The sequence below is a fragment of the Argiope bruennichi genome, chromosome 5, assembly GCF_947563725.1.
Source record: "Argiope bruennichi chromosome 5, qqArgBrue1.1, whole genome shotgun sequence".
Lineage (NCBI taxonomy): Eukaryota > Metazoa > Arthropoda > Arachnida > Araneae > Araneidae > Argiope > Argiope bruennichi.
In genome coordinates, this window is record NC_079155.1 from 129,534,385 (window position 1) to 129,556,578 (window position 22,194).

Below are 22,194 nucleotides of genomic sequence, written 5' to 3' on the forward strand. Positions count from 1 at the left end.
TGATCAAATTTTAATGCCATTTTACTTTCAATTTCATTATCTACTTCACTCGATAGATCTGTTCATGTGATCTTTTTTTATATTTTTAAGAGCCATTAAATTTTATTTACTCATTTAAATTTATTTTTTCATGCATTTTTGTTTCAGTTGTCTTGCTCCTGCGTTTTTTTTTTAATTTAATTTTTTTTTATTTTTACCTTGATACTAATGCAGTATGGAAACTTTTGTGAAAAAAAATAGAATCAAATTAGATCCAGAGCATTGTTGAAGAAGCACTACAATGAGAGGCATCTCTCGGTTTGAAGGACGTGACATAGAAGCAATACGGAACATGGAGCATTCATTCCACGCTCTGAGCCTGAAATGTGCGTTTCCTGTCTCCGAAAGGTTGTTGGAGTTCCTCCCGGAAGGCAAAAAATTCTGCAAACAGAAAAACATCTTCCTGAGCGAAAGAGAATTTACGATGAAAATAAAACTACTCCAGCTGCATTTTAAATCGAAAAGGTGTATATAAAATCGTCCCATTTCCCTACTACAAAAAATGATATAAGGATTGATTACCTTGTGCTTAACTTTTCGGTGTTTATTTACATAGATAGTACTCGCCATATTGACTATCTTGACTGTTTTATTTTGCAGTTTTGCATGTTCATAAATGCGGCAAAAAGCCAATTATGAAACTCCATTAAACTGGAGATAAACTGCATCTTTTACTTTTCTGGTGAATTAGGGGTGTATTTCGATTGCCCCAAATTATTGACGAAAATTTGCACCGAAACTGATTTCAGGAAAAGTGTAGAAAATTATTGCTTTATTTGCCACCTTCCTGAATTTTCAAAAATAATATGAAAATCGTTTTTAGATATACCAAGAGAAGCATTTTTATGATAAATTTTATGGTAGGTATTTATAGCGCATAGTTTTGCTATTTTTTTTCAGTTTGTTTCTTATTACAAAATTTCTTTGACATATTTTAGCTTAGGGCCTTTTTATAACATAATGATTTTTCGGTAAATGGAATTGATGTTGAAACCATCTGCAGAGAACATGATGACTAGTGCAGTCAAGACAGAAGAATCAACTTCGAATTAAAGCATTATCTTGCAACAATGTTTAATATCAATGTTTCGAGTTCCGTTTATCCTTTAATCTTCTGGTAATTGAAAATGAGTGTTTTGAAATACACGCATATAAAAGTAATTCGAATTTCCTTTCATCGCGATAAATTGTAATAAGTTGTTGTAATCAGCAATTTTCCTGATACTTAAAAACTGCACAAAAGATAAGTTCCGGTGTTTTTTACACACCCCTGTCGATGCTCGTAGTACATGCTCAGAGTGTTGTCTTATTAGTGACATTTTGCGGTATGAATTTTGAACGGAAGACTTCGGTCATAATCTCATGATAATGAAAAACTTTTTGTCGTAATTAGTGGATATATTTGAAGATCAAATGTTTTTATATTTTAAAATATTGTTTGATAAGTTCGCCAAACTTTTTTAGGCATTTTTTTTTTTTTTTGATATTTCCATATTCCATAATTTTTTTCTTAACCAATATTTGATAATATTTTCAATATATAATTTTTTAGAAATGAATCGTAATACAAATTATTGGAGCCTTCAGATTTCAATATTTTTTTTTCAGAACAGTTTTTTTATTTTGAAATATTCTTGCTTTTTTTCAGCGCGCTTCATTTGATATTGCATTTTGAATTTTTCTAAATTTTCTAAACTGATTCCTGACAGAAGGAGATGGTGATTTATTTTTCTTTAAATTCGTGTTGGTGATTGTAATAAATTTTTTACATACTTTTATATGAAACATGACGTAATTTGCTTGTATAGATTCTGAATTTCATCAAAATGTGTTAATCGGTGTCACTTAAAAATAAAGTCCATTAAATATACTTTACAGTAACTGCTGCTTGATGTGATCACTTTGGGATTTAAGAATTTTGATAACCATAAACGAATTTGTATAATCAACTGCATTTTTACTACACCATGAAAAAAGATAGAGTACTTCAGATCTTCTACAATTTATGAATAACAATTAAAAAAATCACTAATTACTGCTTATCGACAATTTTTTCTTAACAATTCATTTGTATATTGTTTGTACTTTTTTTAGAAGTTGTTGAACGCTGTTGCTTTCCAGTTTCAGTATCTCATTTTGAGTTTTCTTAAACACGTTTATACTTTTTAAGTTTATTTCTTGGTTTTGCTCAACAAGGTTCATGATTTTTCAAAGAAGGAGTTGTGAAATATTCATCTATGCCGCAACTTTGCGTTGACTCATTTTAAGTGAACTTTCATACCTGTTAAAAATTTTAATTTTGTGTCAAATCAGTTCGTCAAGCAGTGATGTGTGGCTAATCATCAAATTTCATATAAGATTTGGCTGCAAAGCATTTCAGACCAGAAAAGAGAATATGTGCAGATTCGATCAATTCTCTGCTCCAAATCTGATAATATTAAATGATATAGTGACCGATAAAAGAATATTTTTGGTATATTTGAATACCAAATCAAAGGATTTTGATAATATAAAATGAATGATTACATTAACTGCGATCATATTAAATGGTATCCATTGTATTTAAATTTCAATTTTTTTATCAAGTTGTTTGGTCGCACCTTTTCTCTCCTTTATATCACTTTGTCGTTCTGCTCAAATGTCAGATCGATCACGTGTGCTCCACGCTTATCTATTTCCTACCTCGTTGCGCAGTCATTTGTTGATAGTTATTTTGTAGTATTAGGCGCAAATTAAATTTTCGCTTGATCTAATATGTGAACTGCATTGTTACGTAACATTCGATGTATTAATCCATCAAAGCATGTGTGACGATTTTTTATGTTGTTTTTCGTAAAACGGGATCTTAGTATGCCATTTTAGGTTATAGAGTGAAAAAATCTCGGATATCGTTCGAAACCAAGATTATTTTGAAAAAAATATGAAAGTGGACTCTACCTTTTCAAATGATTAGATACGAATTCTCGATCTTTCAATCCTTCATATAGTGATGTCTTCGCTCCTAGCAACAGCTCTGTTCTTCACCCATGCATTGATACAGTGGTTCAGGAGAATAAAAGTGCATTTTGGATAATTAGAGACCCCACATAATATCTAAGTGAGAAAGTGAGACTATCACGACCGTAAGTCGTTGACAGTCATAAGAAACACGCTATCAGCCACAGTCTGATTTCCATTAACATCCGTGTTGGGAAAAGAGGAAGAGCAGCAGGAAGTTTTCATTTCATCCTCGTGGTCACTACATAGGATCAGAAAGTCGTGTGAGATGTGTTTATCAAGTTAGAGGCTCTGGGAATTGACCTTTAAAAAAAAAAAAAATCCGTGACTGAGTAGTTGGTTATTTTGGATTATTAAATACGCTTAAGGAAATTGTATCTGAAATTTTCTGATCTCTTTCTTTTCTTTTTGTTTATTTAATTAGCCGCTATACCTGCGGCTGCGCTTGCGTTTATTTGTTCTTTAAGTTGGTGAAGGGGGGGGGGCACACTTGTATTTTTATATGGTTTCATTTTTCTATTCAATTTGAAAGCTAAATAACTATTTTTCTTGAATTAAATGTAAAATTAATTATTATGAATTGTTTTGAAATCAAATTAAATAAATTAAGCTTGCTCTTTGTTGGATCTGTCTTGCCCTCCCCTCCCCTCGTCGCCGCCTCCGCTCAACTCTAATTAATTATTAATTTAAAGATTTGAGATGAACGAAAATTTTAATCTCAAGTTTGAAGCGTGCTTATAAAGACTGCTTGGAGTTCACAGCATCTTAGTGGTTGTTGGAGAAACAGTGATTCTCTAGGTTCATGCTGGCTTTTTTTTTAAAGATGAAAAGCATTTAACAGTGCCAAGAGAAAGCAACCGCATCACTTTTTTCAGACCCAGATGATAGTTCCTTGATTTAGTATTTGATTTAATAACACATGTAGACATCCTAATGTAAAATTGCTATTGGAAACAGAATTCCAGCGATTATCAATTCAGTAAGGTATAAATAATGAAGATGAAAATATCCGATGAAAGCAATTTATTTTTTATGTTGGCAAAAATGCGCGATTGATAATATTAAATAAATTTAAATGAGTTTAATATTTCGGCAGAAAGAAAGGAATTGTTCAAAATTTGTTCTTATTAACTTTGAAAAATTGATATTTATTCAAAGAAAAAACTGCATGGTTATGGAATTGACGCTTCTGAAAAGCTTTTTTAATTTTAAGATCTGTAAAAATTATCTGTGTGTCTTGAAGTGTTTCGAAGTTGCGGCGGAAAAATTTTAAACTTTTTTTCCCCATGAGAAAGACAAATTTTTAAAATTCCTCTCCAGTAAATCCTTCCAAATGCCTAAAGAATATCCAAATTTCGTTCGAATCTATCAAGAGGTAGAGAATTGTATAAGGTTCATACTATAAACAAATTATATATATACAGGGTGGTCCAAAAAAAACTTCCCCTATATATGAAACCCTAGCGGCCTATCCGCTCAACCAGTCGAACCAAAATTTCAGACATGGTTGTTTGAAGGTATGCGCTGGAGATTGTGATGATTCTAAACAACACAGGGTTCACAGTTACGGTTACAGTGAGAGAATTTCGAAATTTTCGAATGGCAACACCCACTTTTTCCTTGCGCAAATTGATCAGCGTATTGAAAAACCACAAATGGCGTTGGAACGATTAGCGTGTGACGAAAATTGCGGCCGTAAAGCATATGCAAAGAAGAGCATTATAAAGGAATAATGACAACACAGAGAGGAAAGAGAAAAAAAGTTTTTATTGGAAAGGAAAGTTATAATTACAGGTTTTCAACGTGTTCATATTCGCAGGTGACAACGCATTGCATTCGGGAGATTGTGGACAACAATGCCGAACGTAACATGAAAGGAGGAATCTGCATAACTTCACGTGTTATCGCATCTTGCAATTCTGACACAGTTTCAGAATTCCGTTATTCCTGAATTGCAGCAACGAAATGTCATTAGGGACATTGTATGGATGCAAGATGGGGCTCCTCCACACGTCGCCCTATGTGTTCGACCAGTGCTGCAACAACACTTTGGTGATAAAGTCATCTCTAGTAACTTTGCAGTTTCGTGGCCACCGCGATCCCCCGATTCACTCCTATGGATTTATAGTTCTGGGGTTATCGGAAATCTAAGGTGTACACGCTTAGTCCACGAGATGTGTCAGAATTGCAAGATGCGATAACACGTGAAGTTATGCAGATTCCTCCTTTCATGTTACGTTCGGCATTGTTGTCCACAATCTCCCGAATGCAATGCGTTGTCACCTGCGAATATGAACACGTTGAAAACCTGTAATTATAACTTTCCATTCCAATAAAAACTTTTTTTCTCTTTCCTCTCTGTGTTGTCATTATTCCTTTATAATGCTCTTCTTTGCATATGCTTTACGGCCGCAATTTTCGTCACACGCTAATCGTTCCAACGCCATTTGTGGTTTTTCAATACGCTGATCAATTTGCGCAAGGAAAAAGTGGGTGTTGCCATTCGAAAATTTCGAAATTCTCTCACTGTAACCGTAACTGTGAACCCTGTGTTGTTTAGAATCATCACAATCTCCAGCGCATACCTTCAAACAACCATGTCTGAAATTTTGGTTCGATTGGTTGAGCGGATAGGCCGCTAGGGTTTCATATATAGGGGAAGTTTTTTTTGGACCACCCTGTATATATATATATATATATATAGAGAGAGAGAGAGAGAGCGAGAGAGATTATAAATTTATATTCTTAAACATTGCTTTTTGAATTTATATATTCAAGGTTACAAATATCAAATAGGAATATATATATATATCCGTTTCTCCATTGAAATTACAAAAATTAAAATGTCGAATATTTCATAAAAGTTTATCGTTATTCTTTATCTTTTAATATTTAATAGTATTATTATTACAGTTGAAGAGCTAACTGTTTGTTCATTATTCACCGTGTTGCTCATTGCTAATTTTAAATGTATGCACATTTCTTGTGATTCTATATATTTTTGCTTTTTAATATTGGTGTGCTCAATTTTGTTTATTTCCTCAAGAGGATTTTCGCTGCTCGAATGCACTTTCTTCTTAAAAGTGGCCTTTAAAGTAAGTTTTGCTTCCCTCCCAAGATGCATACTACCATAAGTGGGTTCTTATAAACAGTGTTCGGGCATTTGTTGGATTCAGAGAGTTAAAAATTGATGATAAAGAATTGTATTTTTATGGAAAAAAATCTTTTTATTCTAAAAGAAAATGCTTTGTTTCAAAGTAATTAAATATCCGGGATCCTATGATCGTTTTTGTTCATGGAAATGTTTTTAACGTTGTCGTTAAAACAGAACGAATGAAATCGTATCATTATTGAGCGTGATGTAGCGATTCGATGAAACGTTTTGTCTGGACAACTACATTCTTCGTTTCGCTGTACATGAGAAGAGAGCTCTTTTACTATTTTGTGAAAAGGTTTCTAACAACATTCAGGTGGCAATCGTTTTCCCAGAATATCATGTGATCAGCTGCGCGCTGGCGAGGTGGAGGAGGGAGGGGGGGGGGGGGGAGCGTGAACGAGCCTTTATTCAGGACAGCAAAGTAATAAAAAGAGCTCTGCTATCTTAATTATCTTACTTTTATCTGCTTTAGTCTTTTGAATTGTGCTGCTTTTCTCTCATTTATTCAGAAAATTAAAATGCAACTAGGAGAAGGTATTTCTGCCTGTAAGAAGTGTTTTCGATGTTTCGATTTTTGTAGAATGCAACACCAACGGAAGTGTTCGACTTTCTCGTGTGCAAATACGAACCATATGGCACGTTTTATACTTCACGGTGCGGCGAAGAAGACCGGGAGTGAATTTTGAATGCCAATGTCGGATCCGACATTTTATTCGTATCTGCCGTGATGGTGATAAGATCACGTATTATGTTTCATTTCGCTTCATCGATGTGTTCAGACGATCAGCTCTTTGACGGATCGGGTCAAATAAAGTATAGATCTGCGATTTTAGAAATAAATCTGTATACTTAATTTCACATAACTGGCCGTTTGTCATTTTTAAAAAAATTGGAATTCTCAAATTTGGCAAAAATGTAACATATTAAATTTTATTCTCCGTACTCTTTCAGTCTTTACTTTCTCGTTTACTAAGTGTGGAGAAAGTATTGCGATCGACAAAATACTCGAAATCGAGATTTTGATAAATTTCCACATTTTAGATTCCCTACGTTCCACACATTTTTGGCATTATGTCTGTCTGGTTGGAACAAAGATAACAAAAAGGTTTTAAGCTAGACGGATGTAATTCGGTATATGGTCTTTACACCAAATGTGTAGGCTTCTATCTAATTTTGAGAAAATCTATTTAGAGGAAGTCTGTCTGTCTGTCCGCTGTTTGAAAATAATTAAACAATATAACTTCAAATCGGAGAAAGCTAGACGGATAAAATTCAGTACGCAGATTTAACATGTGCAGTGTAGACATCCTTCACATTTTGAGCCAAGTCCAACAAGGCATTGAACTGTCTGTTCTTTCGAAAGGATATATACGCGATGACTCGACAACGCTGTGACTTCAACATATCGAATTTGTTACGGGCTTTTGCGACTGCAGTTGTATCAAATTTTTTGTGCAATCTCTTGGGAAAAACGCGTCTAAAGCACATTTATTAGAGAGTATGCATGAGAGTTTTGGGGAATACACTCCCGCTGTTTATTTTATTCACAGGAAAATAAGCGAACATAACTTTTAGAATATAGTTTTCGCATTCGGGGGGGGGAGTAATTTCAAGATTTTTTTTTTTTTTTTTTTTTTTTTTTTTTTTTTTTTTTATGATTATCATATTTACTGTAACTGTATGAAATCTCTTTGTTATTCTCATGGTGTGGCATGAAGCTGTTTGCTTACTCCTTCTTGAATAGGTAATAAGTTTTTTTCTTTCTCCGCGGAAGAAGTTATAAGCAAGCGAAAACTGTACATAATCATCTTCTTCTACTCTAAAAATAAGATTCAACGAGGGAAATAAATATTGACATGAATTCTTTTGGATACTTGTAAAATAGCTCGCATCCCAACATTAAGTTTGATTTTAAAAAGTGGGTCGTTTTAGTTTATCCATTGCGTCGCTCAATGAACTGATATCGATGTGTGTAACTAATTAGTAATGGGATGAAATAAAATGAGTTGGGACCGCAGTCACCATTAATATTGTTTGCGTATATAAACAAATGTAAATTCATGTTCTCGAAAGGGGAGGGAAAAAAAAAAAACAACTTGCGTCCAAATAGTAATAATTTGAAAAATTATTGTAAAAACCATTCTGTCTTTCCGAGACGTTAATCTTAGTACGATCCTCATTTTGTTATTTACAAATTTCCGTCTTCATATTTAGAAAGTCATTAGCATACAATACAAGAGATCCCACCTCGCCGAATTTAAAGTAAGGCGAGGAGTCGCCGCGAAACAACCCATCTAGTATGAAAAGCCATAGATCCACCAAAGAAGAAAACCCGCTCTTTCACATTAAAATTGACGAAAGATAATTTTCATGCTACCTAATAGGGAAGAGTACCGATCGCAAATCTTTATTAGACTTGCGTATGTTGATGAAAATGGATGAATTTAAATAAAATGCTAGCCAGGGGAGAAAGTTCTTTTATAGGAAAATGTATTCAGTATCTGAGTAAAAAATAAAAAAGCGTGAAGTAAGAAATATAAAATATTAAAAAATTAATGTTGGTCAAGCATTATCCAATTTAGTCAATAGTTTTTCAACAATTAAGATGATAGAATTTCTAGCAAATTGGAATTTCAAAGAGGTTTTCGTTATAGGTCACGGTCACGGTCACAGTCAAGGTGCTTATTCCAAAGATCACACACTCTTTATAATAAGTGAAATCGTATCCTCTACTTTCCTGTGGAAACTCTCATCATTTTTGTCAAAAAAAAAAAAAAAAAAAAAAAAAAAAAACTGACTTGATAACTCTTAAAAATAATATGTCAATAATAATTTGATTAAAAATTTCCTTGGTATCTTTTAGTGTTGACATTTTCAAAGAAGCAGTTCGTCCAACTGGCTTTTATGGGTTCTCGCCATCTATTCTAAACTCTTGGATTAAACTCTTTCTTCTTGCCTTGCATTTTAATTTGAATGTACGATTTATTGAAATTATTTTTTGTCATAATTTTTCCTCGGATAGCTAGCTGCTTTTACTTTTCTAGCCGGGCCGCGGTGGCCTGGTGGTAAGGTCTCTGTTTCGGAACCGGAGTGTTTCAGGTTCTAGACCCGATTCCATTTAAGAACCACTGTGTAAACGGGTCTGGTACTCGTTAAATCTGTCGGGGAAAACGTCCTCCCGCTGGTGCAGTGTGAAAGTTTCGAGAGGGAGTGCCAACTCAGGTGTAGTCCTCGTCATCTGACTGCGGTTCAAAATTTCGAGGTCCATCTTAAAATAGAACTAGTATTGCTTTAAAAATGGGACGTTAATATAACTAAACTACTTTTCTAGCCAGCCCCATATGCATTTTTATCCACAATAGTTCAGTTTTATATTAATACGTTTTGAACATTCGTTTTCTATCGCTAAAATATTTTCTTTTTTCAGAGTGGAAATCGGAAGTTATTATTATTTCATTACTTATAATGCAGTCAGGAAAGCAGTTCAATATTGCTCTTTTAATCGTAAATATAATGCAATAGTCACTGAATCTAAATAATTTATTGTCAATTTCTTGCTTGCTTGTTTAAGGACAAAAGTATAGTAAACTCTGTAGTTTTGCTTTGATCCATCTGTAAAAACTGTACTATCAAAATTTTCAAAAAAAAAAAAAAAAAAAAAAAAAAAAAAAGTTGATTTTATTTCCTGGTTTGGTTAATTTCTCATAATCATAACTTTGTAATCCTTTAACCTATTTTTTTGCGTTTTCTTTTCCAAATTTTACAATTTGCACCTCCTACTTATTAGTAGGAATGCGCTCATTGAACTGCGTAGAGTCGTTTCAAACTGTGCGATATGTATTTGCTATCGATAGTAACCACACAAGGCTACTCCGCCCCGTCTTATTAGAGGCATTCGGATTAAATTTGAATGACCGAACCGCCGCGACTTCATTGGCGGGGAATAAGATTGACTTCTAAGGGCTATCACCGGCTACGATGCAACCTTTCCAGTGAGAAGTGCGTCCCTCACCGGAAGGAGTTAGCCGACCCTCACCATTTCTGTATCCATACGGGTGACGAGAACCAACCTCAATACCGGAAGCTTCTCATCCTCTTATAAGGTGCCCCCCTGTGGGATCGCTATCGACAGTAAAGGCAGTTTTTAAATATATAATAATTTATTATTAATTTTGGTCCATTCCATATTCCTAATTTCTTTGCCATAAAATAGGGTATTAAAGCCCTGTCCAATATGTTTCACTTTAAAATTGCATGTTTAATTTTTGTTTTTTCATGATTTGGTTAAAAAAAATCTCTTCAAAGTTTTGCTAATTTTTTAAGTTCATTATTTTTATTATTAAAATTGAAGATATTACTTATTTTGGAAAAGTTGTTAATTTCAAAATCCAAAACAATTGACGATGAATTATTGATGCCTTTATCTTTAACTCCTTCATACAGATTTATAGAACAAATTCTTGCACATGGAACGTTTTTAATTTGCTAATGCGCGGAATACTATATAAAGGCAGTAGATTTTCTGTGAGAACTCATTTATTTGAGCGATCTGATGTAAATATTAATTAGAATCGTAAAGAAACTTCTTACTACTAAAATTAATCACTCTTACTATAGACATGTGTATACATGTTTGATTCTGACTCGTCATCCGTACCCTAGGCAAGACAAGTGCTGACGAGTCTCGGACATCAAATGCACCCAAAGAGTTAATAGTAACAAATATCAGAAGATACAAACTGCGCTTCATTGCATTTATTTGTTCTAGTAATTGACTGGCACCTGCTCTCTAACTTAAGCCTGTGTCAAAATAATTTATTTCACCTGGATCAAATTTGTGCCAAGGGTGGGGTTGCCTTACCGAAGGATTCTGGAAGTTGACCCACATTGGCGTGGCCCGAAGTGTGTGTGTGTGTGGGGGGGGGGGGGCAGAAAATTTGACACGTATTCAATTTGCAAAATTGAATTAGTTACTTTGAAATTTCCATCCACAAAGTGAATGAGTTAACAATGTTATTTTCATCGCCTTCTTAATATTGGCGGGAATGAATGGATGTGATTATTTAAGTCAATAGGCTTTCATTGATTTTGTTAAGACATTTCTAGCCTGGCTCATAAACACTTGTTGGAAGGTATAACATTTCTGCAGTATGGTGCTCCACCCTATATTGCTACATGTGTAAAAGATCTCTTGCGCGCATCGTTTGGTGAGGATCGCTTGCTGAATCGCCACTTTCACATGCTTGGCCTCCCAGGTCCCAAGATCTGAATCTATGTGATTATTGTTTGTGGGGGTTACCTGAAATTGTGAGTATACCGCGATCGATTAGGGTTGCTAAAAGACTGGACATTTGCTATAAAGAACATAGTCTTTTCTGAAAATGAGTTGTTATGCTCATTTTTGCTTTTGTTATCCTATGAAGCGCCATCTGTTGGCCATTTTTAAACTTTTTTGTTTCAGTAAAACTACATGCTGTTTCAAGCATGTGAGTCAAATTTTACCTCTCTATCTTTATTATTCTTTAAATGATTAAATTTTCAAATGCTAACGGAATGGTTCCAAATGTTTTGAATCACCCGGTATGTGTAAATTGTATAAAGTCAGATACCAGATCGAATGTATCTAATTATCCTACCTATAACTAACTGAAAGCCGACACTTGTTGTTTAATTTTTTTTTTCCTTTGAAATAGATTGGCATTTTTCTTTATCATCTCAACACATACCTGATCGAATAAAAATAGAATTTAAGCTTTAAAAAAAGACGGACAAGCTCTACATTTCGTCAATAATACATAAAAGTACTAAACTCTTGATTATCCGCGAAATTAAGTGGAGTGACAAGCAAGGATTATCTATAAGCAAGACAAATTAACATCTTTTTAATTTTTTTATATATAGAAGGGGTCATATATTTAATTATAAATTAATAAGTAATAGATATCTAAAAGTCATTGTTATTTTTGGTGTTAAAACAATGAAAAAAAAATAGTGAATAAAACATTTTCTACTGAATTTTGGAATCGACCATCACACTTAATCAAGAATCAACTGTGCGTGAACAATTCGGAATATGGAACATTGCGGACTTATCATCACAAAATTTAGCGGCAAACTTTCCTTCATTAAAATTTTTTCGATATACTGTGTTTAAATTTTTTTATGAATAATGATCAATAAAATGTACGATGCGAATAGCGTAAGTGAAAAAGTATAGTAACTTTACCGTTCTACAGAATTTTATGCCATTATTTTGCAAAATTATCAAACTCCATTAAATAATATGTTTCAACAAGCTGAGGATTTCAGTTCATACTTAAATATCGTTTAGCCACCATTAAACTGTTTAATTCTCCGACACTTATTTTCAGTTATCGACGTCATCTAACGTTTCTGATCTACAACGCGTGGTTATCAAAGGACGTCATGTGACCTCTCCAGTCTTTGTTTAAGTAAAAATGATTGTTATACCACTAACCATTCAATTTCAGTTAAAAGGGCAAATAAATGATTGTCGCCTTTAAATATTCCCTAAAATCCAACTAATCAGTTAGTAGGGGTCAGTTAGTATACATTTTTAATAATTTGCATTAAAAGAAACCTGACACCTGGTATTAGTGTTTAAGAAAATTTTGCATTCCTTTCTAAATTATCATTCTGTCCGCAACAATATCATTTTTCATTTTATTTAGCATTCTACGCAATATTGCACATTTTTTTCTATTTCTCTTTTTATTGTTCTTCTATATTTTCCCCATTCCTCTGCGAAAGATAACCGCAAAATGGGGCGAAATGTCATTTAATGGCTCAAATGAACGCCGTCTGTTTCGTGATGTCATTTGTGTAACCTTCAGAATAATAACAGTGTGGGTCTCGTTTTCTTGGAAAATCAATGTAGTCTTCGCTTTTGATGAATGCGTCGCTAACTTATTTGTGTTATACAATTAAAAGTAGCCTTTTCATGCCTCGAAACCTTTGCACCGTGAAAGGCTCGGAGAGCTCCTCTTTTGAAATGGTTGCTTGAAACATGGTGAAAAAATAATTGAAACTCGAAATTCTAACTCCCCGAGTCCAAAATGTTCATTTTCGGAATTGTGTCTGTCTGTCGCTGTGTATGAACACCTTACCTCAAAAATACCTTTTAGCTAGGCGGATGAAATTTGGTTTATAGTCTTTACATCAAATTTATAGATTTCTATCAAATTTCGAACGAAATCCCTTTCGAGGAAGTCTGTCTATCTGGCTGTCGGAATACATGATAACTGCAAATCGAAAATAGCAAGATGGACAACATTTTTCAGACATATTTATCATCTAAAGTGTAAATCCGTATCAAATATTAAACCAATGCCGACAAAGGCTGACCGTCTGTCGATCTGCACTTTTGCAATCATGTGGAACCAATGACACAAAATTGTAACAACTTAGATAAATGAAAATTGATACATAGTTTAAACTCTAAATTGTATATCATTAAATTTTGAAACAAATCTGTCAAAAGGTTGACTGTCTGTTATTCTGTACTTCCATAGAACGCGATGTTTCAAAAATGTAATGGCGTAAATAAACGAAGTTCTGTGTGTTATCTTATGACTACATTTATAGCCGTAAGTTTACAGACAGACATCTGCACTAACTTTTGGTTTTAATTGGTTGTTTCTCTTTATTATACGTTCTCGATGAACACAACTCTCAGCAGTGGGAGAGTTCTGAAAATAAAAATCTCATCACTCATGATGTTCAGGGCTTTGCCCCAATGTCCACACTTTTATGCCGAGGGAAGAGAATAGCATCTTTATTGGAGAGGATGCGAACGAATTTTGGGGAAGTCATTCCGATTGTTTTTCTTTAATGGTACAGAAAACTTAATAAATGAGAACTTCTTAATATCGAAAATTGGAAATATCGGGTTTTTTTAAGTGTCCTAACTGAGGAAGGGATCAAACGAACTCTCATCTCGGTGATATGCATTAAAACAAATAATCTTAGAGAATGAAAACGACTTTCTTTGAATAAATATTCAAATTATTTATCAAAATGTGGATTAATCCAGTAATGTTTTATCAAATAACCAATATTGTGAAGTCGAATGTCACGATTCTAAATTCTGTTTATTTTCCGTCACCATTTTTCCCATTCAGCGCTTGAAAAATGCACTAAAACTAAACAACATTATTTCAGTAAAAAAATAATTTGGTTTTGGATTGCAGTAGTTTCACTGGCATTTATACTTTCAATGTAAAAAGTAGAGCAGATATTCCCACCTTTTAAAGCAGTGTACGTTTTGTTTTAATATCCGTTTAAACCCATTTCTACAGGTGTTATAAAATTTTGAAGAATTATCTAGCCTTTCTTTGTTGCCTGATCATTCCTGTTTTGCTAATATAGAAGCGATTTATTGAGAAGTGCACATTTCTTGAATAAACGAGATAACTCACCTTGTTCATTGTGAGAAAACCTGAATGTGATAGAACTTCGCCGAGATCAACAGTCTTGTATAGGCTCCTTATTAATTACTCTCTCTCTTAGTATTTTTCGCATTAACTGCATCAGTCTCAGTATACGTAGTATGCTAAGAGAAAGTAATGTAATCGTCAAAAACAATTCGAACTCGTGATTTTGAAGAGTTTTCTGGAATCCGAAAAACCTATTTTCAGAATTATGCCTTTTGTCGCTTTGTCTCTGAATATGTCAACTCAAAAACGTTTTGAGCTGAACAGATCATTTTTTGTATATGCTAAATTTCTATCAAATTTCGCACAAAATCTATACACAGAAATATTTATTTTTCTCTGTCTGTCCGAGTTCGAATGAACACGGTAGCTACGAAATGCTTGGAGTTAAGTGGATTAAATTTGGTGCACACTTTAACATACGAAGTGTAGATCTCAACCAGATTTTGAATCCATCAATGTATTGCCACCAATGCTCTGTGTCATTGCATGCACTGTCGATACTGCTTCACTCAGTCGTGGTAGGAAGGAGGGCCACTGTTCTCAAGAAGCTGTTATGTGTAATTGCATGCATGTAAATACAATGACTCAGATAAATAAAATTTTGTTTGTGATCTTGTTTCTGAAATTGCGGTTCCGTATCATATTTTGGCTGCATTTGATCAGAAAAAGGCGTCCAATGTTAATATTCGGTTTTCTTCACTATTCTTATGAAGCATGAAATGCTCGCGTGCGAATCCACTTCTGACGGTCTGCAATGTTATTCTGGTAACATCTTTATTAGAGGATATGCGAGAAAGTTTTTGAGAAGAGCACTTCTTGTAGTTAGTTATTTGTCTTCTGTCCAACCAATTGTTTTTACGTATCGATTTTTAAAGAATGAAAAGCCTCGGCATAATTTGTTCCTGTTTTAAAAAAAATCAATGGTGTATTTTGGTATTTAGATTTTTTTAAACTTAATTTTAAAGACTTTATTGGTTGTTTTGATTGTTATTCAAGCCTTTTGTAGAAAGTTGTACGTTTGTTTACACATGTGTATCCCAAATATGGTTTCGATGCAGATTTTTTTGCTAAAAAACTTCGTTGAATATTTTGAAAGAGCAAATGGGCCAGTGGTAGCCATTCTCTATCTACACAAAATCAAAGTCGTTCATGATGTTTGCAATATTGCAACTTTTCCAACTCCTTGTCGGAAATTACTCTAAATAATAAATGTCTGCAAGCCACTGAGAACAACCGAATGTACAATTACGAAATGTGGAACAAAGTGTCAAAAAAGTAAATATTTTCGTTTGTGTATTGGTATGAGATTCGAATATTAAATTCGCTCCTCCCCTCATTGCTGTTTTATGCATTGAAGAAGAGGAAGGAAAACCGCAAGAATACCTGTCTGAGGGTCATGTTTTTGTTGCTTCAACCTTGACGATGCATGCAATAAAATGGAGAATCGTTAGCTAACGGAGATGTATCTAGTTTCTGGCACCTATTAAAATACTCAGTAGGGTGCTTGTTAACGTGTGACGTCATTCACAGGGTGACCGACCCTCTTTTTTGTCTTCGTTAAGAAAAATAAACAAATCGGGTCCCGTTTGTTCATCGCTGTTGCCGGGCGGATTGTGACACCAAGAATGTTGCTTCAACAGTAAAATGGATTCAGATGCTCTTTTTGGCGACATTTCTTTACTAAGAGGGACGTTGTATTAATTCACCACCCCCAACCCCCCTTCCGGACTAACTGATGCATGTATTATGGCAATAAATCCTAAGAATCGCGCCCACATGCATCCAATCCAGTTTCGTATAGTAATCTAAGGGACAGATTTGATGCTAATCGGGAAAGATATGAATACTTAACCGAACCTTATGCAAGTAGAATAGAGTAATTATGAAAAGAGAGCGGGGGTGGAATTGATGTCTAGATTTCTATATACTTGATACTTTTCCGTTACTTTCTGAAACAATTGGGTGTAGGACCGTATTAAGTTCTGCCGAAGTACGTTGCCATTCTAGTTGAATAAAAATTTCGCTCATGTTTTGAATTATATTTACATATGAATTGCTGTTCATGCCATATTCAAACTATTTTTATTTGAGTTGCCTCTCCGGCCGGTCAAAAATTAAATACACTTATACGTATGTTAAATGCTAAATCTATAAATATGTTTATTAAATTTATAAATAAAACTGAAGTGAAACTACCCCTTTAACAATCTTAAATTACTCAATAGATTTTTTTTTTTTTTTTTTTTTTTTTTACATTTTGCTCTCAAATACTATGAAGCATAAGGAAGGTTTTAATTAAAGTTTTGGGATTATTAAATAAATAGTTAATTTTTAATTAATTAAATATTATGTTTGCTTTGCTTTGAACAATTGAAGCTCATCTGTTGACACATGTATTCTGAGCAATAAAGTAATCAAATGCACGATTAGTTTTACCTATTGAAAAGCAAGCTATTGAGAGATTACAAGTACTATGGAATTTTAAAAAATAAAAATTATGTATAGAAATATTTATAGAAATAAAAATGAAACGCAAAAAATAGTTTGTATGCTTTAGAAATTAAAATCTGATTGTGATTTTGTCTTTGGAGTTGGACAAAAATTAGAAACGCTCCCTGGGAACTGGTCCCTGTGATTGGCCAATAAGGCACTCATCATTTCCACACTCGAGATGCGACTATCTGATGATTTTTTTTTCCCCCCTGAAAGGAAGTTTTTGTATTTTGTTACAGCTAATGTATTTTAATCCGAACTACTCAATAGTATTTTTTTTTCAAATTTTGATCGCAAATATTTTGACGCACAAGAATTTTAGTATAGGTCCCTTGCCTATTCGGTAATTACTTAATTTTTTAAATTAAATTTTGAAGTGATGATCTATCAGTGCATATTTTAAATTGATGTTGCTGTTTTTCACTAAAAGCCTGATATTTTACATGTTTTAAAATTTTAATCTTTGAGACATAAATAGTTTATTCATTAATTTTTCAAGATGATTTTTTAGTTTTAAACAATATGTGAAGTTTTCTAGAATATATACTCCTTAGTTTTGTCCATATATTTTTAATATTTCGTTTATTCTAAAGCAAACGTTACCAAGTATTGGATGTGATCTTTTTTTTTTTCTGTGTTATGTATGCATAATTTTTTTTATAGGCTGCGAGTTTATTGTTTTATTAATTAGTCCTTTATTTTTTAAATCTTTTTTTAAAAAAATGTGGTAGGCGATATGAGAATTTTGTGTTTAATAATAATATTTTTTATAAAATAATTTTTTATAGTAGATAGACAGTATTTTCATTCCGAGCAGTGGTTGGTTTACCATCCACTGCTCGGAATTTAAAAAATAACGTCGAAGTCTTAAAAATTAACAGTGCGAGTCAGTAAACATTATTGAGTTGATAATGTTTCCTAAATTATCACTTGAAGACATCATATATACGAAATAAAAAAAAAGCATTTTTAATCGATTGATAAAGAAGATAATTTTTATTACGTTTGAAAATTTTTTATGAATCTAATCAAAAAGATTAGGTTCTACTATAAGTTAAGTATTTTATCCCCACGTTACCCTTTATACTAATTTCCGTTGCTGACATTCAAGATATGCAATTAGCGGTGAACGGGTTAATGTCCCTGTCTTAATTTAAAAACGGTGTGCATGAATCATTTCTTCTTTGTTACCAAGTACAAACATTTTGTTTTCAGTAGAAGTGTAATGATACAAATAAAAAATAAATGCCATCTCTATAACTAATATCTAAAATAAAGACTTGAGGTACATCGTCTTTGACTACATTCCGCATTTCGTTCCACTGCCAATTGTATTAATTATTATTAAACTACAAAAATTATGAATTCGAATTTTATAAATTGAATGTCTTGCATCGAACTGATGCAGTTTTGTTTTAAAGGAGACTATTTAAGCAAAAGAACTGATCATAATCATTATTTTTATTATTTTCTGAAACAAAAAAATCTTTAAAAAAATTAATTTTTGACTTTGGTATAACAGTGGCAGTAAAAGTGACAACTTGATTTAATTATCGAAAGCATTCCCCCCCCCCCTTCTTTGGAATGAATAGTCGTGACTTTCAAATCTTGTGACAAATATAACCTGATTTTACATCTGATTGCATTTTATCATAATGCTCTGTTACATTACATTCTCCCCTTTCTGCAGAAAATGAAATCCTCCGGGTTGATTACTCCTCAATTAAATGTTTTTATTACACCAAATGTGTTTTTTTTATATTATCGTAATATTGTTATCATATAAATTTCAATAATTTCATGAAGTAACGCTTTACTTTGTTTTTGGATTTATTTATTTTTGCTGATGTTTTTTTTATAAGATTATGAATTAGATGTTTTTTATAAGATTAAGGGTGGTCAATTCGAAAACAAAACAAAAAAAATTAATAAAAATCTCAGAGCAGTTGCAAGTAGGAGGAAAAGCATTTTTATACAAAAACGGAAGCTTCAAAATGATGCCTTCATCTTTAAGAATATACCGACATATTTTCCGTTCTTTTCAGAAAGAGGAAATCGCGCCATTTTGTTTTTCCTAATAAAAGAAATATTATTCTTCCAGTCTCTAACTTGATTTCACGCGAACAATATGTTTGCTTTTTGTTGCATGCAAACTGGCATAAGAATTTTCATGTTTGAACTGATACATGCGAACAATAGGAAACGGGAAAACCCTTCCCTTCGTGGAGCATTCTGATATCTGACCACTGGCTGCTTTGTTAGAAATGATCGACTTTTTTTTTATGTGTATCACGTGTCACGGTGTCATGCGTCGCATTCATTGAATAAGAGCATGATCGTTTTCATCCCCCCCCCCTTCATTCATCCGCTGTTAGCATTCGGAATTCAGTTTTGCATATTTCATTTGCTATTTCTCCTCTTACGGCTTATTTCAAAGGAGAGTCTACAACTGCAATTTCGATTGTTTTCTGCCTCCCCCCTTTCCTTTACTGAAAATTATTAAATTAAAATGCTTTCTATCATAATTTTACGATTAATTAAAAATGAATACCTGATTTTAATTATTTAATAATTGTTTTTTATCATTAAAAGCTGTACGAACTTATATAGAGTGATTGTGTTTCAGATTTGTTACTTTCTTAAATCTGGATTTTTTTTATGGTGTTAATATATTTAATAGACTTAAAGAACGATTGTCCAACTTGAATTTCTTTCACGCGTTTACTTGCAAATGATAGTAATTATTTGTTGAGTATTTTATCAATTGACGCACGTTTCGGAAGCTTGTTGGCAAATCTATTATGATTTGAAAGAGTGATGTCCGGAATTCTGAGAAACATCTTCGTAATAGTTTAATTGCTCAGAAGCTTATAAGATTAAATTATTAGAAATTTTAGCACAGTTAATACATTTAAAAGAAAATCAATTGTATTGTCAAGTAATTATTTAATAGTATGTTAATTACATGCAAAAAATTATCTCTAAACAGTTATTTTTGTCAAATATAGTGGCTTGCACCCTGCTCTTGGTGGAGAAACTATTATTTTTATTGTTTTGATGCTATTGATAAGTTGTCCAATATAATTTGCAGTTGCTCAAAAGTTTCTATTAGATCAAGTCTTAAACTGTCAATTATATAGTTATTTTGTTTTAAACGGAAGCACAAATTAACTTTTGGACCGAAATATTCACAGAGAAAGAAGAAAAAACGAAATGCCTTTGACAAAATAAATTGCATTTATTTTGCTTTTGCGATCCCACTTTTAAAATGAGTTCAATTATATATATGTGATATTATAATAGCTGGTGAAAAATCATTAACAGCCAAATGATTGAAAGATTGCAAAATATGATTCATTTTCTTCAATCAAAATTGCATATGAAGTTTTTTTAATCAGAAAATTCATCTGTAAGACTGTAATAATAAAGATTTTTAAGAAGAATTATTGAATCCGGGGCTGCTTAACCAAATTATCAAAAATTTTTACTTTCTATAAACCTTTCTCTTTCTGATAGCAATTTCTTTTGAGCATTACTCTTATTACCGAGGGATGTTATGAAATGATTATTATTTTTTAAAATTGCATTTTTTTGTATGCTAAATAAATTTTTTGAAAATAAATATCTCAAAACTATTTAATTAAAAGTTAAATTTCTTTTGTTCTCTTTTCTTAGTAAAAATACTTGAATGCTTTAATTCATTTCGATGTGCTTGGTCTTTATTAAAGCTGCCTTCTGTGGTTACTTTCACTCCGTTGCTCTTTAAGGAGTTTTGTCAGTTGTAAAATATTAGGTAGGTTTTTAGTGTGTGTGTGTGATTTTCAAAATTTTTCTTTTTGCCTAGCCTTTGATTGTTTTAGTAATTAAAATCAATTAAAAATCCTTTTTTTTTATAATTTTTAGTTTATAAGACTTAATCAAGATAAAATCAGTTAAACAGTAAAATTTTCTGACAGCCGTTGAGTAGAAACCTATTTCCAGAAGAATGCTGCACGGTGAATATAGCGATAAATATCCGTTTCATGCGCGACACATTTATGGTTTTTATCTGCGTTCAGAGCTCTGAAGAAATCTTATCGGGACGAAACACTTTGAAGCGAAGATAAAAGTTCTAAACATAAATGAAGGCTTTCTTTAAAAACTGCTACTCATGTGGATTTTCCTTTTTTATAATTCTTGTATGGGAAATGACTGCTGCACATTTATTACCCAAGAAATAACCGCGAGATAAATTTACCGGATCTAGACTCAACGGTGCATTCTATAGAGTGTTTTCAACGATTCTTGCATCTTGCATGTCGCACCATGCAATTTACAGATAATATCCAACTTCTGAACATCATCTTGTTACTGAATAACCTGTTAATGAATCAAATAATAGCTTTTATTTATTGATTGATTCTTTAATTATTTATTTATTTTACACTTATTTTTAACTTGTGATTTATTCCACAGCAGATAATCAGTTAACGAATTGAAAGAGTCTACTGATTAAATACTGAAATAAATTTTAAACATGAAAGACAGTATCCAATTCCTATCTTTTTTTATTGTATACAACAAATTGGAATTCCTGGAAAGATAATAAACCATGATATATAATTTTATGGGTAATAAATGCTTGCTAAGAAAGAATTATTATGAATTTTTTTGGTGGGTGATTTTTAACTAAAAATTAACTGTGATATGTCAAACTTTTTTCTTCAATCATTTCAGAACATGCGATTATACTAAAACCACTTTCACAATACTTTAAAATTCAAAAAATAAGTTCTTAAGTTATTAAAATTTCATCACAGTACCATTTAACTTTAGCAATTTTTAAGTATGTTTACAGCAATTCATCTTCATTTTTTACTCACTGGATCTATATTCACACGCGTAGCGGCGATATTAAATACATATTTTTAGGCTCAAGTTATCACTGCTCCTACTAAGTAAGTGAAAAAAAATACCTTAAGCGTAAGTGAAAAAAAATTGTAATGACAGCTGAGTCCAAGCTAAAACATTATCATACTTCGATGTTTCTTTCTAAAGTCTCAAATATTCTTC

At 32.6% G+C, this 22,194-nt stretch overlaps 1 protein-coding gene across 3 annotated transcripts in view; it reads left to right on the top strand.

Moving 5' to 3' along the window:
- The window catches only part of LOC129968597 (uncharacterized), an 88,538-nt gene that overhangs the window by 19,454 nt on the left and 46,890 nt on the right, over window positions 1–22,194 (top strand). Inside the window, exon 1 of one of the 3 annotated variants that reach the window (XM_056082657.1) lies at window positions 134–504. The exons of the other annotated variants lie outside the window; for them this stretch is intronic. The gene's annotated coding sequence lies outside the window, so the exon portion shown is untranslated. Of the gene's footprint in view, window positions 1–133; window positions 505–22,194 lie in introns of those variants that run through there. 3 annotated transcript variants of the gene reach the window in all.